Here is a 17,131-nt window from a genome sequence, read left to right as displayed (position 1 = left end):
CTTCAATCACTAAGATGATCGTCAATCACCAAGATGATCGTCAATCACCAAGAGGATCGTCAATCACTAAGGTGATCGTCAAGGTCGTATCAAAACTATAACAAATTGGTAAATCTACAGTAACGGAAAATAATAATGAAATGTACAATATAGGGACGTATGAAAACGACAATTCGATCAAACTAGGGTACATTTTTAAAATAATTAGTTTGCCCGATTTTTTCAGATACATTTTCATATTATTTTTGGTCATTTCTCAAAAACGGCTTTAGCGATTTCCATGAAATTTACAATATAGGGACGTATGAAAACGAGAATTCATCTAGGGTACATTTAAAAATAATTAGTTTGCCCGAGTTTTCGTGGTGGGTATTAAATTGTAAAGTAATGATTCGATCTCATTTTCACACCAGAGACTAACGAGGGCGAAACTTCAATCCATCTAGGTTTTATTGTTGGTAAGATTCGCTTTTGAGTGTTATCAAATAATACATTAAATATTTACAACATAAATTAATGGGTGTGTGTGAAGTCCTCAATCCGCATTGTGCTAACGTAGCTACCTGTTGCCACGTGCAGTGGGCCGTAATATGTACGGTGGCCACGTTGTGCGTATGGGTAATAACAGATTATCCAAAGCAGTATTCTATTCAGAACTCTCCAGCGGAAAGAGGAAACAGGGGGGTCAGTACTTGCGCCATAAAGACGTCCTCAAGCGTCACCTGACCACTTGCGGTATACCGAGTGATTCCTGGGAGAAACTGGCGATGCGTAGAACGGAATGGCGCGAAACTGTGCATAAAAAGGTAGAGCAATACGAGCAGCGGCGCTTGGAAGACCTGGATGCCAAGCGCCATCTCCGTAAGACGCGACCGAGGCCCTCGTATACCTATACCTACAACCCAGCTGGTCAGCTTCATTGCGCACCATGCGATCGCATTTTCAAAACCAAATTTGGCTTTGCAAGCCATATTAGAGCTTTCCATGTTTCCGAATAAAAACAGTTGAAGGAGTCGCCGTCGTCGGATACGGCAAGGAGGACTATATATAATATGTACGGTCAACCAATTTGATTCCTAGGCCACTATAGCCTCGTAAGGCCCAAGGTCCTACCTATAGGACTTATTAGTTCGATTAAATTTAAATCATATTCAATTAGGACAGAGTTGCATTTGTTTTGATTCGTGCAATTTTCAAACAAAATAAAATCAACTGTATTCCGTGCACTATAGATTCAAATTCCAGTGGCAAATTTTGGATTTTTCATTTCTATGGCAGGGCCTTAAGAGGATAGAACCATGTCATAATGACTTCTACGACAGTGCTTATTGAGTGATGCATGTCATGTATAGAGTAGTTAAAGCGACAAGGTTCTATAGTGGCCTAGGATTCAAATTGGTTGACTGTACACGGTCGTGATGATGATACAATCATCGTTTATATGATATAAAGTCTAATTTCACAAATTTTGGAAGTAACGATTTCCATGCCTGAATAAAAATAGCTATATGAGAAATTTGCCGCTACTGTACCTAAATCGGTCTCTCTAGATTAACCCGATATTTTCTGAACCATGACTGTTTCATATTAAAGCCAATAAATCGTACAAGTGCCAATTCTCTTCGCTGGACTCCAGTTCATATATAAACAAAACATTTGATGTGCGTTTTATTTGTTTTGGATTCTTCGTCCAACAATGGTTTTCAAAGTAAGTCAGAGTTGGGTACTAACAGGCCAATAGAGTTGTTTCCAATTTTTTGAAACGCTTATATTACGTTCTATATTAATTAAAAGTTGTGAGTAACAAAAATTCAACTTTTATACTAAAAACGGCTTTAAATAATTATGTTAAATTAACAAAATATATTTTGACAGATGCTTTCGCACCTAAAACGCTCTTTGAAAATTGAGTGACGTCACAGTTTACGGTTTGACACATAACTACATACACACGTAGAAGATAAGAACTGTCAACTGACATTTGTGATTTGTTGTTTATCGCCTAACTATCAACAGTGTCAATCCGAGAGTTGTGACGTCATCAGAATCTTCAAAGACGTTTCGAGTTTGGTCACGTGACGTGTGCCAAAAGATATTTTAAATTCAATATTTACAAAAATATGGTAATTACAGGTCTCCTAAAAGTAGTTTAACATGTTCTTATAATCCAAAAGAATTTATTGTGATACAATTCTGCCCTAAGATTTGTAAATGGAAACAACCCTATTGAATCGTCAAATATCGGTTTGATTTAGGTATAAGTACGTTCGAGTTATTACGTTCGTTCTAATATGATTATCAGTTAGCTGTCATTCGCATTTTCATTTCGCTCTGATAACATCCGTACATCCGTTTTATTGTTGGTTAAGACTCGAGTCCTTTGAGTCCTCTGCTTTAAGACTCGACTCAGTTTTTCAGACTCTCATAATTAAGAAGAAACTTTAGTTCTTTTCGACTTATTAATATATTAATATTATATATATCGTTGTCTAAGTAACCTCAACACATGCCTTTGAGCTTACTGTGGGACTTGGTCAATTTGTGTAATAATGTCCTATAATATTTATTTATGTTACAGTTATTCCTTGTTGCGCTGGTCCTCGCCACAGTGCTGGCGGTGGTGGCCGGGCAGTACTGGCCAACGTTCAACGAACTCTCCAGATTGCTCCCAGAAAAGGTTCTGCAAGACAAGTTCCAGTGCGGTCCTGGAAAGCATTTGGACGAGAACGGAGTGTGTCAACCAAACACGTCATAATGGAAACGAGGGAAATATATTATAATAATATGAGCTTTGAGGGAGACTTTTGATTATTTTTGTTAAATACTAAAATTAATTTATTCTTCTACCATTGTGATTTTCTGTTAATCTAAATACAACCTTTATGACTTCACTGGAAAAGTTTTTTATTGTTAGTCAAAAATCTGGCATTTCATTTTAAGTTACATAAGTGTATAAAGGCAATTTTATTTAAAACTATATACAATGGGAGTTTCTTTGTTATTCTTACTTCAGAATCACAAGCTGTTTCTATTTAATACAGGAGAAAAAAAGAGTCAGAAACATTCTGTAATTTTTTTCATTCCTACCATTCCATTTACCGTCACACAAAGTGTATAAAAAATGATAACGGAATGGAAAAAATAAGGACATTTCTTCTCCTGTAAAGATTGAAAAAGCTTGTGTTTCCGATCAGAAATAACTTAAAAATGTTGAAAAAAGTGTACATTTTTAAATAAAATAGCCTAGTACACAGAGATTCAAAAACTAGAGAATGCAAAATTTGTTTTTGTGAACTAATAATCTTTCCGATCGATCACAAATTCCGATTGATATCAAACAAGGTCCCATTTAGCGTCTATTTTCAAGGGCATTTTAAATAATGTCAGGTATTCCACAAAGAAGGTGTATCTTAACAAGATTTTTTTAAGGTACAAGGAAGGTGTATTTAACCTTTCAAAGTACCTCACCAAAGTGTATTAATTAAAATTAATAAGCACTCTGCAAATGAAAATAAACCGTGTCCCTAGTCTTGAGCTCGAGCTCAGGCTATTACTCGAATGGCTCGAGAATTGCTCGAATATTGCCGACGATTTCTGTAATGCGCTTACATTAAGAAAACGGTGATGAACGTGGCTCAGAGAATACCCGTCTTTAAGGTTACCGTAGAAAAATAAAATGTGGAAACCTAAGAGGTTGTTTCAAACCTGTTAAAAAGGGAAGTCAAAATATTAACTTTTTAATGCTAGCTAACTAGGCTATATTGTCAATATTTGACCACGTTAGAGGCGATTTAAAAAAAAAATCTTACTGGAGTTCAAAAATACAGAGTGAGGCAGGAATGTTGCTACACAAACTTTAATAAATCCGTTTTGCAAACTGACTTATTAACTCCGTTTTTACCAACACTTCAACTTTCTTTTGTCAACTAGACTTAAACCGACCGGGATATCAACCGTGATTACCAGAGCCCGTAAATTTCATGCCGTTGACAGAAAAATGACGTCACGCTACATAGAGTGATTCCAATTAGTATTTTCGTAATAAATTATCATTTGTCAACCTCTTTAGGTAACTAATACATATACTTGACAATCAGTATAGAAACGTCTAACTGACTTTCATTTTACTGTCGCACAAATAAATAGTAGATTATTCATTTATGAAATAATACATATTTTTGGTTATTAACAGCGTAACAAGCTTTTATTCACGTAACAAGTATTTATTATGATACCCATCAATAAAAGTTATCTTTTGTAGTAACTCTCTGTATGTTAAATTACGTCATTTTTGCGTCAACGGTATGAAAAGTACGGGCTCTGGTGATTACCTTTAATGAAGATGCAAGTACCTAACTGCGTCGAAATATCGGGAGCTCAAAAACAATATAAAAGTTAATCACGGTAATCAGTGAAACTAACTGTGAATAATTCAAAACTGTTTTTGTTTAGCAACATTCGTGCGTCACCCTGTACTAAAATAATGCATATATATATAATATTCTTCAGAACTTTGTTTCAGACTCCAAGATCTTTATTTTGGTGGTTTGGGAATGCAGTTACTCATTTTCCCCTATTTAGCACGTGGGATTCTCAACTCCTGACTCTTTCCACTGGGAACAAAGAGGGAAGAGCTTAAGGCTCCTCTGCACGATGGCCCATCATACTGGCCCACTAAGAAGGGCCAGTGTGTAGAGAGGGTAGTGGTGTCGGATGGCTTATAGGGCGGCGGGATGGCAATAGACGGCGGCTAGCGATAGTGTGTACGCATCTACACGTGGCCCATTCCAGTCCGTGCGTGCTCTGAACCATCGCATGACCATCTCGCTGGGCCTTCGTATAGAGGAGCCATAACCATCGCATGGCCATCTGGCTTGTCCAGCGCTGGGCCTTCGTATAGAGGAGCTATAACCATCGCATGGCCACCCAATAAATCCACACCGTTCTACCACGAAGCTCTCACAATAACTCTTTGATAATTGAAATAATTTATCCTCGTCTGTCATTTTGAAATTTGTGTTTATTAGAACGAGACAAACTTGAACAGAGGTTTGCTAAGTTGTATGACCTTAGAAGGTAGTAAGAAGGAAGGTACAATTTAAGAGTAATTTTAAAAGCAATCACGTATCCAATATACGTTACAGGTTTAAATCAATTTGCATATTAGGGTCTGGATTAAAGGCGGCTTAATTCAATCTGGCTTAGGTACGCATAAAATATTATACATACAATGAGGTACATAAACTGTATTCCCCTACGTAAAATTAATAAAACCGGCCAAGAGCATGTCGGGCCATGCTCAGTGTAGGGTTTCGTATATACCATTCTGTCAGAACAGACCAAACGGGGATATTATTAAGTATCTTGTACATTACAAGCAAAAGTGACTAAGGGGTAGACCTCGGCGGACTTTCTCTGATCAAATCGGGGAATTCCTGAAGTTTAGATGCTATCATGAATTAAAAAAATAGTCAGCCGGATCTATGGCGGTGGAAAGACTATCAGTTGATGATATGAACATGTAAAAAAATATATTTTTCAGTCCTCGCCTCCCGATTGATATTGTGTCAGATGATAGTTTAGATGCTATTTTAAATTAAAAAAACCGTCACCCGGTTGAATCGCGGTGGAAAGACCGCCAGCTGGTCACATAAACGTGTAAAGAATACTCGCCCACTTGTAAGGAAAATAATGATGATTTCTAGTTTTGGCAATAAACTTTCTTTACTTTACTTTACTTTTTGACCGCAAAATATGCAAAATATGGAGCGGCAGCTGACGCCCATGAGGGTTCATCATACGGCTATTAACCACTATACGAGTTTTCGCCCGGGAGGTGACTAGTCATGGAAATCTGTTCCTAGCTCGCGGTCTATAAATCAAGTTAAATTTTATATCGAATCAGTCAAATTAAGTCCAATATGGCATTGTATTCTTCTGGGACTATATTTTTTTTAACCTTTAAGTTTACAACGATAAAAAAAAACTAAATGTCCATTTATCTACCGATTGAAATTCCCGCAATGGTTTATTTCTGTCCCGGGATTAAATGGACACGGGTACAAATGTCCCGGTGAAATGGAAGAAATCGTTAATTCATTTCCACCGCGTTGAGGGATTACTTTACAATTAATTATTTGCTTTCAAAAATATCTATATACGTTTTTATCGTTTGTAGATGTTTTTTATTCGTAAAATGAATAAATGACTACCTACATAAAATAATATGTAGGATAATCTTACACAAACCAACCTAGCCCCACAGTAAAGGCTCGTGTTGTGCGTGCTAGACAACGATATAATAATATAGGTACAGTGGAGGGCATAAATATGTAAACATAATTTATTGCAATAAAGTGAAAAAATGTATACATATTTATGAACTCGACTTATAATTGGTAACACGCAGAGCTGTTTAATGTCAAGCATCTGAAATTTCGACGCAACCGCGAGGATTTATTTCTTGACAGCATGCTCTTTGCCGACGACGCAGCCTTCGTAGCCGAAATTTCCAATGAGCTCCAAGTTCTGTTGGAAAAACTTGCCTACGCCTGTACCCTATCTTCTATGTCCATAAATACGAAGAAGACAGTAATTCTAGCGCAAGGTTACACTTTTTCCCCGTCCATCTTGCTGGAAGGTGTACCCTTAGAGATAGTCGATAAGTTATGCTACTTAGGGTCGACCATGTTGAGCAACGGGTCCATATTGGGTTGTCCTATTATAGTAAACACCCCTATAATGGAACAGGCACCAGTAAAGGAATGGTATAGACAAATCCTGTAAAACAAGTATTTACCATCAGTTTTTAATCGCAGGCAACATTTTACCATAAACAAGAGCCAAAGAGCTGCTTAAGTTTAATTTTTCATTGATATTTGTTATTTTGATACATTCCATAACTGGAGCAAAAAACCACAGTTTTAATTGGTTAATAATATTGAAACCAATTGCAGTAGATTTAATTAAATACATAGATAACGTAAAGGACGAATTGGACTTCAACTTTTAAAGAGTAAAACGGTAGAAATTTTACAGGTGTCGGTGAAATATCAAAAACACTCCAAATTTTCTCTTTAATGTTCCATGATTGGTGCCGTTAACATATATAATTAATGAAAAAGTCCTAAAACAATATATCCGGCAAACTTTGCGCAAAAACCAATAGCATTAAAGCAATATGGCGGCCACACAAAAACAGATTTGGGTCAGTAGTATCGGTAACTAGTTCCCGAGTGCGGCTGGCACCTGCCCGTGTCCGTGTTTTACTGGACCCTAGTTTATGAACTCTTGACAGCTGGACCACATTGTGATTACTTATACAGAGTAGTTTTATTATCTGACCATACTCTGAGGGTTGAATAGGCCCTTGCCTCGGGAACCGGTTAAATTTCCTTTTTAATTTGGGTTTCGCTCGAAAAACTATTATTTTAAACCGATTTTTATAAGAACAGTTCTTGTTAAAGTAACCGGTTTAGAACAATAAAACCGGTTTTTTCCTATGTCAGTGTTGATGTTTACGTGGCACACAACCAGGCCGACCGGCTGTTGAGACGTTCGTCGGATAAACCGCTTTTTTAGGTTACAATAAAATTCTTAAAACGTTCGCGTTCTTATAAAATTTCGGAAATAAACCGTTATAATCCGGTAAATAAAATCCGGTTCCGAGCCTTGTGAATAAATAAATAAAATCATTTATTTACCAACAAAATAATAGAATAGGTAGGTCATACTGAACAACTTTTACTAAGCGGCTTTCCCTGTTGGACTCCATGCTTGGCTTGGATTATATAATTCTAATAATGAATTAAGCCGAATGTTAAAATTCCGACTCACTGTATTTATTTCCGAACGAATTTAATTAGGCCTTTACGCAATGCCTTTCTTTTTTACCCTAAAAGAGCCGATCTAATTTGGTACTTTGAGTGTAGGGGAAATTGTAGCATGTTTTGCCATTTCTTCTTTATACTAGTGTTGGTTAAGACTCGAGTCATTTGAGTCCTCTGCTTTAAGACTCGACTCAGATTTTCAGACTCTTATAGTTAAGACGAAACTCGAGTTCTTTTCAACTTATTAGAGACCCGAGTTTTTAGTAGAGACTTGAGTCCTTTTCGGGGAACTTGTAATTTTAATACAAATAACTTCGAAATGCGTTGTCTTTATGTAAAATTCATGGATAACATAACATAAATCATACAATAACGCCTATTTCCTTTACTATTGTTTAAGTAAAACCTATAAAATTGTTGACTGAGTCTTTATTCGGAGACTCGAGTCCTTTTGAGTCGCGCTTAAAAAGACTCAATAAAGGACTCGACTCGGGACTTAAAAGACTCGTAAAAACAAGTCGAGTTCTTCAATTTAGACTCAAAAAACTTGAGTTCCTACCAAGACTACTTTATACACACTCCACTAAGAATACATTCCGAGGTAAAAGTTGTTAATAAAACTCTCATTTTTTGTAAGTACGGAAAGAATTGCCAAGACAAGCGTATATCTGTAAGTTAGAGGAGTTTTTGGGTCGTTATCCGCAAATAGCTTTTGGATGTCTTTTGGATTATGCGAAGTGTAAGGATATTGAACTTGTTTTGTGTACCATTATACATGTAACAATAATGTAAATTGAGTGGAAAAAGAGATGCTTTAAAGATACTGATAATAAAATTACAGTAAAGTCGGTTTTCATCCGTTTTACCAGTTTTGAATGGATTCGCTTTATTTTCAAAAAGGCCAGCTATAGTGCCTTTTTTTGCATTAGAAAAAAAGCAAACAATCTTGATGTGTCTTTTTATTGAAAATTATCGAGAAACGCTTTTAAAAAATTATATTACTTATGAAAGCAAATGAATTTAATATAAAGACACGTCAGGATTGCTTACCTTCTTTTAAATGTAAAAAAATGAATTATAGTGAGGTTACCTCTCAGAGGATTTTGTACTTTAATTTCATTGTTAAAAGCCTCTTTTATTATTATGTATGTTGTTGTAGTTGTTGTTGTATGTTATGTGTATGTTGTAGTTTTGAAACAGTAGTGGTCTATCAAGTACAATTTTACGCTTTTACACCACTGCTGTAGGTCCTCGTAGCTTGATAATAACAATAATGTGGGTAGGCTAAGCGATTGATTAATAAAGCAGTCTATGATCAGTAATGGTCTTTTCTATACACCCTGAAATGGCGCAGTCGGTAGGACTGAAGGAGGATTGTTTTTAGAAGGCATGTATGAATGTATCTAAGTAATGTATTATGATTGATCTTTCACGACCTGCACCGTCAGATGGATTAAGATGTATGAGGTGCTGAGAAGTTAGATTCGTCTCAGATGCGTGAATGGCTTATAGGGTATATTTAAATTGCTTATAAGTTTATTTAATTACCTAAACTCGATTTGTTAAGTTGAAACTATAAAATGAGTAGTAATACGCAAAAATCTAAAATACAAACATATATTTAAATGTAACAATTTTGAATGATTCACGGTTAGTTTCACTAGACTTAAATCGACCGGGATATGGACCGAGATTTGATTACCTTTTGTATTGTTTTCGAGGTACCGATATTTCGACGAAGTTACATGCATCTTGTTAACAGGTAACTGGAGATAGCCGGGTGGGTGTCGATTTGTCGAAGTTGTGTAGGTTGGGAGCTCGAAAACAATAAAAAAGGTTATCACGGTCCATATGCCGATCGATTTAAGTATATATTTAAATTTTATTAAATAGCTCGTCATATAGCGATGATGAGTTCAATGCTTTTATATATTTTACATATTTACTTGTAGCTAGAGTCTGGCTAGCCAAATATTGTTGACAGATATTTCCATGTTGTATCACCAATTGTCTATGATTTTAAAAAAAGCTAAAAGTCTGTTGTCAATTTATGTCATTCATAGATATAGAGAAAATAACTGAGACTAGACTGAGATGGTTTGGGCATGTGCAGCGTAGACACGATGACCATATTGTTAAAAAGTGCCTTTCCATGACTACACAAAAGAGAGGGAAGGGCAAGCCACAGACCACGTGGATGACTAACGTCCAGAAGGACATGAAAGAATGTGGCCTGTCTGTCGACGATGCAAAACAGCGGAATAGATGGCGCCTCAAAATCAAGAAAGCCGACCCCGTGTAACGGGATAAGGCGAGGACCAAGAAGATCAAGAAGAAGATAGATATAGATAGATAAGTAGGTAGATATACATAAGTTAGAGTGGAACAGCTACACTCTATTAACAGTAATTAAAAATGGCTACTCCAGAGCACACAGTCACTGTGGCCAAAATCGGTCAGGAGTATCATCATCATCATCATTAATGTTACTTACTTTTATTCTTATTTATGAAAGGACGAGCTTTGAGTGACTGATTCACAGGCGAATGTCTTTTCTCTTTGGCCTAAGCCAAGACGTAACGGCCATAGCGAGTTCATAATTTCTGATAGCAATTTTATATTATATTAGCTATCGCATTTTTACGTTCATGAATTATAAATACGCATTTTATCCGGGTTAGCGGGAATGTACAAGTGATAGGGTTGAGTGGAAGAAGCGAGGGGAGGACTTTGCTCAACAGTGGGACACTAAATTAGGCTAATTAAAACATATATAAATGGCGGCACCAGCCTCAGATCTAAAATTCTGTTTAAGTTTTAAAAACGAAAAACTAAAAGTTATGGAGGCAGAAAAGGATCGGCTTCTTAATAGTAGCATCAGATTTATTTTCGGACTCCGTAAATATGACCACATATCTGCATATCGCCGTCGGCTTAATTTTAACTGGCTCCCTGTTCGTTATGTTTGGATATGATTTGATTTTAATGTACTTACTAACCCCTAGCTATAACGATGGTACTAACAATTTTTTTATGGAATTCTAGTAGTTCTGAAATAAAAATATTTTATTTTATTTATTTATTTATTTATTTTATACTGTTTTATTCGATCCAACAGCACACGACTATCTCAGATCCAAATTTCATTTTATAACTGCCCGAACAGGTTGCACCCTTCGCGAGTCCCGTAGTCTCAAGCTTACAGTTCTTTGTCATAGTTCTGGTTTTGTCTCTAACTCCTTTACCGTTCAGGCGATCCGGCTTTGGAATCTCCCACTCAACATCAGACAGGCTCAAACCAAGCTCTCGTTTAAGCGTATGTTACGCAAGCACTTTTTCGACAAGCTCTCTGGTTAATTGTCCTTCGTAGTCATAGTATTTTTTGCACTGCTGGGTACATAAATTAATATATATGTATGTATATTTAATACTGATTCTGTTTTTTTTTTGTTTAATGCCTGCACGTACTACTGTTTCTGTTTAGCCTGATGGTTGACTGGTAGAGAATGCCTTTAGGCATTAAGTTCGCCATTTGTACTTTATTTGTTATATTGTGCAATAAAGTTTAAATAAATAAATAAATGGTATGTTTTAATTAACTAGTATTGGAAATCAACTAAAAAAAGAAGATAAAGTAACGTAAGACAATTTTAGCAATGAGGACCGCTAATGAGATATAATTAGAACCATCTTTAAATACCCTGTCTGACAGCAAGCTAAAAATTATCGATAAAAGTAGTATCAGTTTCATACTATAATTACTACATCGCAAGTGATTCATTCCATTTCATCCAAATAAAATAGGAAAAAGCTTTGAAAAAAATAAGGTGACAATACTACTGTGTATGTTTAGGGTTCCGTAGCCAAAAGTTTCGTCATGGCCGTCCATCCGGCTGTCCGTATGTCACAGCCATATTACTCAGAACCTATAACAGATATGTACACATTTTAATGATATTAATAACGAAGGTGTATTTTAAGAGTCGCTATTTAGTTAAGTTAAAAGAAAATAAAATAAATATCGAGGCGCACTCTTTGAAATGTTGTTAAAAAAATTCGGAAATGTCAATATTATATTTAATATAATAATTAATTGAATTCTAAACCACCTCAGTCTTTCAAAAACTAAATTGAAAACAATTTCAAATGACATTAACTTGTTTCTGTGTCAAACAAGGACCCCGCAAAGGGAGCCGTTAATCGTTTAAATAACTTTTTACGAAATATTGACCTCGTAATCTAACTTCAGAATTGAATTTCCCGTTGAGTCTTTGAACGAAGTTTCTAAATGTAGACATACATTTGTGTGTATTGACTTTGGTTGCCAAAAGTTAAGTTAATTTTTGGACTGGCACGTAATTACCGTACTAAATTAATTTTTGGGGTTTGCACGAATTTCAAAAAGTTTTTGCCAGGAATGATGCGTTTGATGAGCTGATTTTCAAAAAGAAATGGACTTCGTGTTTTCGAATTACGTATATGCCAGTATGGCAAATTGAAAATGAGAAAAAGGTTTGATGAAATTTGGTCTAGTGCAAAAGTTGGAAAATAATGATTTTTTCATAAATCTATAAACATGGCCGGATGTTAAACAAAATACAACCTTTTTTTTGTTTAACATTTCGACTTGGCCTCTATTACTCTGGTAAGTATATTCAGACCGGTAAAAATAGATTTTTGTTTTTTGCAGCCACAGATGCCATTCGGATGTTACTCTACCTGTGAACAAAGTTTATGAAGGCCCGTCCGATTCGAACTTTAAGATATGTCAAATATTAGGTCTAGATACGATATATATATATATATAGTTTTTGTTTAAAGAAACGTCACTTTTGACACTGACATATCCATATCGTATCTAAACCTAATATTTGAAGTATCTTAAAGTTCGAATCGGGCCGTAAAACGATATTATCACTGTCTAAAGTAAAATTAGAAGGACACCTTAAATAAATCTTCGAGTACCAATTACATGCCGTTATTTCTAAACGCCTTAGCTTTAGTGTTACTTATAACACTGTTTTAGTTAAAAAACCGTTTTCCCTTGTCTGCATTGTGAAAAATATGCCAAAATACTAAACTACCTGCGACAATATTTTCATATTTTATGAATAATCTATTAAATACTATTTTAACTTATTCATATTATCAAAACGCTCCAAAATACTTTTGTGCACGATTAATGTTTGTTCTCGACTATCCAAAGTGTTTTAGTTAAAATTCATTTCACCTTGTCTGTTGACTTTTGTTTTTGTTATAAATACCCAAAATACATTACAATAAGGGTTATTTTACCCCATTTATCTACTTCTTCTGTTCAGGATTTTGTTGAAAATATTCATACAATTTCACAAGCATCGTAATAACGCGAAGCACTTTAGAGCAAGATTAATGTCTGTTCGCAACTATCTTTCAGGTTCCATCGTTATTGGAGTTGGCTTCACTTTAAATGATGTGCTGCCAAATTAAATATTAGGGTCATCTTAAAGTTAGTTTAGCCTCTGAAGTTTAAATAAATAAATATAATAGGACATTATTACACAAATTTACTAAGTCCCACACTAAGCTCAATAAGGCTTGTGTTGTGGGTACTTAGTCAATATATAATATAATAATTCAGCCTATATACGTCCCACTGCTGGGCACAGACCTCCTCTCATGTGCGAGAGGGCTCGGGCTATAGTCCCCACGCTAACCCAATGCGGATTGGGGACTTCACATACACCTTTGAATTTCTTTGCAGATGTATGCAGGTTTCCTCACGATGTTTTCCTTCACCGAAAAGCTAGTGGTAAATATCAAATGATATTTCGTACATAAGTTCCGAAAAACTCATTGGTACGAGCCAGGATTTGAACCCGTGACCTCCCGATTGAAAGTCGGACGTCATATTCGCTCGGCCACTACCGCTTTTTAGTCAATATATATAATATAAAAATACTTACATGACCCAAAACAGCCATGACTCTCAGAAACAAATATGCGTGCACATCACACAAATAAAGGATTTGAACCCGCGCCTATCGGCTTCATGTAGGCAGGATCACTACCCACTAGGCGAGGCAGGTCGTCGAACATAACATTAGCTAATTTCAAAGTGTAGGCCATGCTAAGTTTTTTATTTACCAAGTAACGAATCATATCAGCTACACATTATAAAACTTCAACAAGATTTATTTAGTACAGAATTATGACTGCACAAAATCGATGAATCCACCGCCTGTACGTGATATTTTGCTAATTTAAATTGAGTGAAAGCACGAAAAGTTATTTTACGATCTTTGCCGTGTATTTTAGCAAATAAGATCTTAAAAAATATTTATCTATAAAAAGCTTACCTATTATAAAAAGCACGTTGAAATATTTACCGAGGATGGTCAATGCGATTGATTATTATTACTGGTAACAATTTGCGCCATAACTTTTTATAATAGTAATATCAAAATCATGAAACTTTGCACGTAGCATTTTGTAAGGTGTTTCAATAAACACTTTACGGAATACACATACTTTGCGGACATAAAATGGTCAGGCACGTAGTTTTACATGTTAATGCGACCAGCTGACGGTCTGTCCACCACGATACAATCGGATGAGAGTTTTTTTAAAATTACAACTCAATCCAATGTTATGGAATGGAGCGTTCAAAAACTAATTCAATGAAGAGATCTTACCAATTTTATACCTGCTATCACTGCAGAGTTTCAATGTTTTACCTGTAATGAAACAAATAAAAATGTATTAGAATATATAAATAAATATTAAAAAATAAATATTGGACATTCTTACTCAAATTGACCAAGCCCCGCAGTAAGCTCAAGAAGGCTTGTGTTGTAAAAAATATTAATAATGATTTTCATTCAATGATATTATGTGTTCTTTCCGGTTTTATGTTTCTTTTTGTACAATAAAGTGTTTTACTACCTACTTCTACTAATTTTAATGGCAGAGTTTTGTGGATAGGATTATTTTACCTAAAATACGGCCATACACGTTTTAATGTTATCAATCACAGATACGAAGTTTTATTTACGTTCTCACTTACTTTTGATCTATGTAATTATAAAATTGTTTAAAAATGTAATCATAATACACTTGCGAATTAGCTATTTTACAAGCTTTTATTTACTTTCACCTGACCGTTGTCGGTTTGTAATCAAATCTTGCAAGTTAAATTTGACCCACTTCCCGGTTTCCGATGAAGCTGAAAATTTGCATACATATGTAAGTCGGGTGACAATGCAATATTATGGTACCATCGAGATGATCTGATGATTGAGACAGGAGGTGGCCATAGGAACTCTGTGATAAAATAACGAAACCTAATTGTGTTTGGGGTTTTTAGAATTGTCTCGATGGGTATTAGTTACTTGTGAAAAGAAAAGTACAGTCAGCGATAAAAGCCTGTAACAAAAATGAAATTTTTGCCAAAAACTTATTATTATACTAATGTAAAAGACAATGATATGACATAGAACGAAGGCAAAAGAGTCAAAACTAAATTAATATGCATGTCGAGTTGGTGTTCAAGAGTTGTCTCGTCCGCTGCAAGTTCATTACACTTGGTCCAAACTCGGAATCTCACTTCATGTGCTAAGAACATCTGGGTGCCTAGCCAGCGCGCCAATCGTTAACGCTCTACAGCGTTTCGTTCGCTACGGAGCGTTCGCTAAGCACCCTGTTATGAAGTGTTGGTGATATGTATGACAGAATGACTACTACAGTTTAAGTAAGTGCAAAGCGTTTGACAGGGACATTAGGGACAATCCTTCGGTCAGTACCCCTAGTGTAAATTTAGTCGATAGCGAAACGTGACGTACGCGTTTGCGTTAAGTCTCATTTTGTATGGGTTTTTGAACAGCGCGCCAAGCGGGACGTTTTGGAAAGTCAAAAATCTCATACAAAATGACACTTAACGCAAACGCGTACGTCACGTTTCGCTGTCGAAAATATTTACACTAGGGGTACAGATCTAAGAATAATAATTATCATTGGCCCAATACATATCATCATCTTTAAAGATACGTCACTGGTAATAGAGGTGACGGCAGGATGTGATCTTTTCTTAGAGGATTTAACAACCGGTGTCGCCTTTAAAAGCTTACCCCCCTGTTGAAAACCTCAGCCAATTCCTGAGCTTAAATTAAGTAACTTTCTAAAAGACACCGATATTCTAATTAACTCCATTTCGGAGATAATCAATCATTAATTTTTATCTTATAAGGCCCTTACGAGCGTGTACACTTGCCTTAGAGCCTGTTTACTTATTGATTAGTGTTTAGTGCGAGTTCATACATTTGCTACTAGACGTAAGTACTATCTCGGACGATCGACGTTCGAAAGGACATTGATATGTCACAGTTTTCAATTGTTTGGTTGAGTTAAATGTAATGCCCGTGTTACAACAACGCTATATGCAACATTTAGTTACTTTTTATAAAAATAAAAAAGTAAAAAAAACATTTTTTTTTTTTAAATGAACTATTCCATTTAGTTTCCTTAAACGTACTGACCCATACCCCGAAGTTAACGAAATTCAATAAAAACACGGTGTATGAATAATCGGCAGACTGTTTTGTAGAGAAAATTACACATAAGACAATTAAGTCTCCAGTTCTTAAATCCTCCACGGATCCATTAGGCATTAACATGTCGAGCACTTACCTACACGTTTACTTTATATTTCTCATTTTACGCTATGATAAATACACTTAATGATATGTCACACAACTAAGGTTTGGCTGTCAAAACTAAATTAATATGCAGTTCGAGTTTCTGTTGAAGAGCGTCTGCCGCTGCAAGTTTATTAGACTTGGTTGCAAACTCCGATGCGCACTTCAGTTATGTGTTTGTGGTAAGAACAGCTGTTATGAAGTGTTAATGGTGTGTATGACAGAATTACTACCACAGAAAACATTAAGTAATCCTTTAGCATTAACAGGAATGATAGGGACAAACCATGAGCTCTAAGAATATTTGGTAGTCATGTAGGATCGGATGTTCATGGTCTCAAACTGGGTCGCAAACTTGATTTGTGTGAGCTTAAGTGCTAACAACAACCTGTCTCATGGCTTTTTGGACGCGTATTTCTAGCACAGAATAAATTATCGCATAGGCAGCCTTAATAGGTAGACTGGTAGAGCATGCTTTATGGAATTAATTTCGCCTATTGTACAGTCTGTTTTCTTATGTGTAATAAAGATTAAATAAATAAATGGGGATTTCCCGTCCCTGGGCTCTAGGAATGATATTCAATTGTCGGGCAGATTACGACGTTCATTAAACTTGCCCTCAAACTCGGA

At 35.7% G+C, this 17,131-nt stretch overlaps 2 long non-coding RNA genes across 2 annotated transcripts in view; both read left to right on the top strand.

Moving 5' to 3' along the window:
- The window catches only part of LOC133519383 (uncharacterized), a 49,789-nt gene extending 35,371 nt beyond the window's left edge, over window positions 1-14,418 (top strand). The window contains exon 2 of the long non-coding RNA XR_009799626.1: window positions 13,583-14,418. This is a non-coding gene — a long non-coding RNA (uncharacterized LOC133519383). The remainder of the gene's footprint in view (window positions 1-13,582) is intronic.
- On the top strand, window positions 1,055-2,891 carry LOC133519381 (uncharacterized). Its single transcript, XR_009799624.1, has 2 exons — window positions 1,055-1,708; window positions 2,579-2,891. It is a non-coding gene; the product is annotated as an uncharacterized LOC133519381 (long non-coding RNA).
- Window positions 14,419-17,131: the final 2,713 nt, after the last annotated feature.

Source organism: Cydia pomonella, chromosome 6 (genome assembly GCF_033807575.1).
Source record: "Cydia pomonella isolate Wapato2018A chromosome 6, ilCydPomo1, whole genome shotgun sequence".
In the NCBI taxonomy this organism is placed as follows: Eukaryota; Metazoa; Arthropoda; class Insecta; order Lepidoptera; family Tortricidae; genus Cydia; species Cydia pomonella.
Note: the sequence above shows the minus strand (reverse complement) of the source record. Positions and strands in the feature narration are given on the sequence as shown.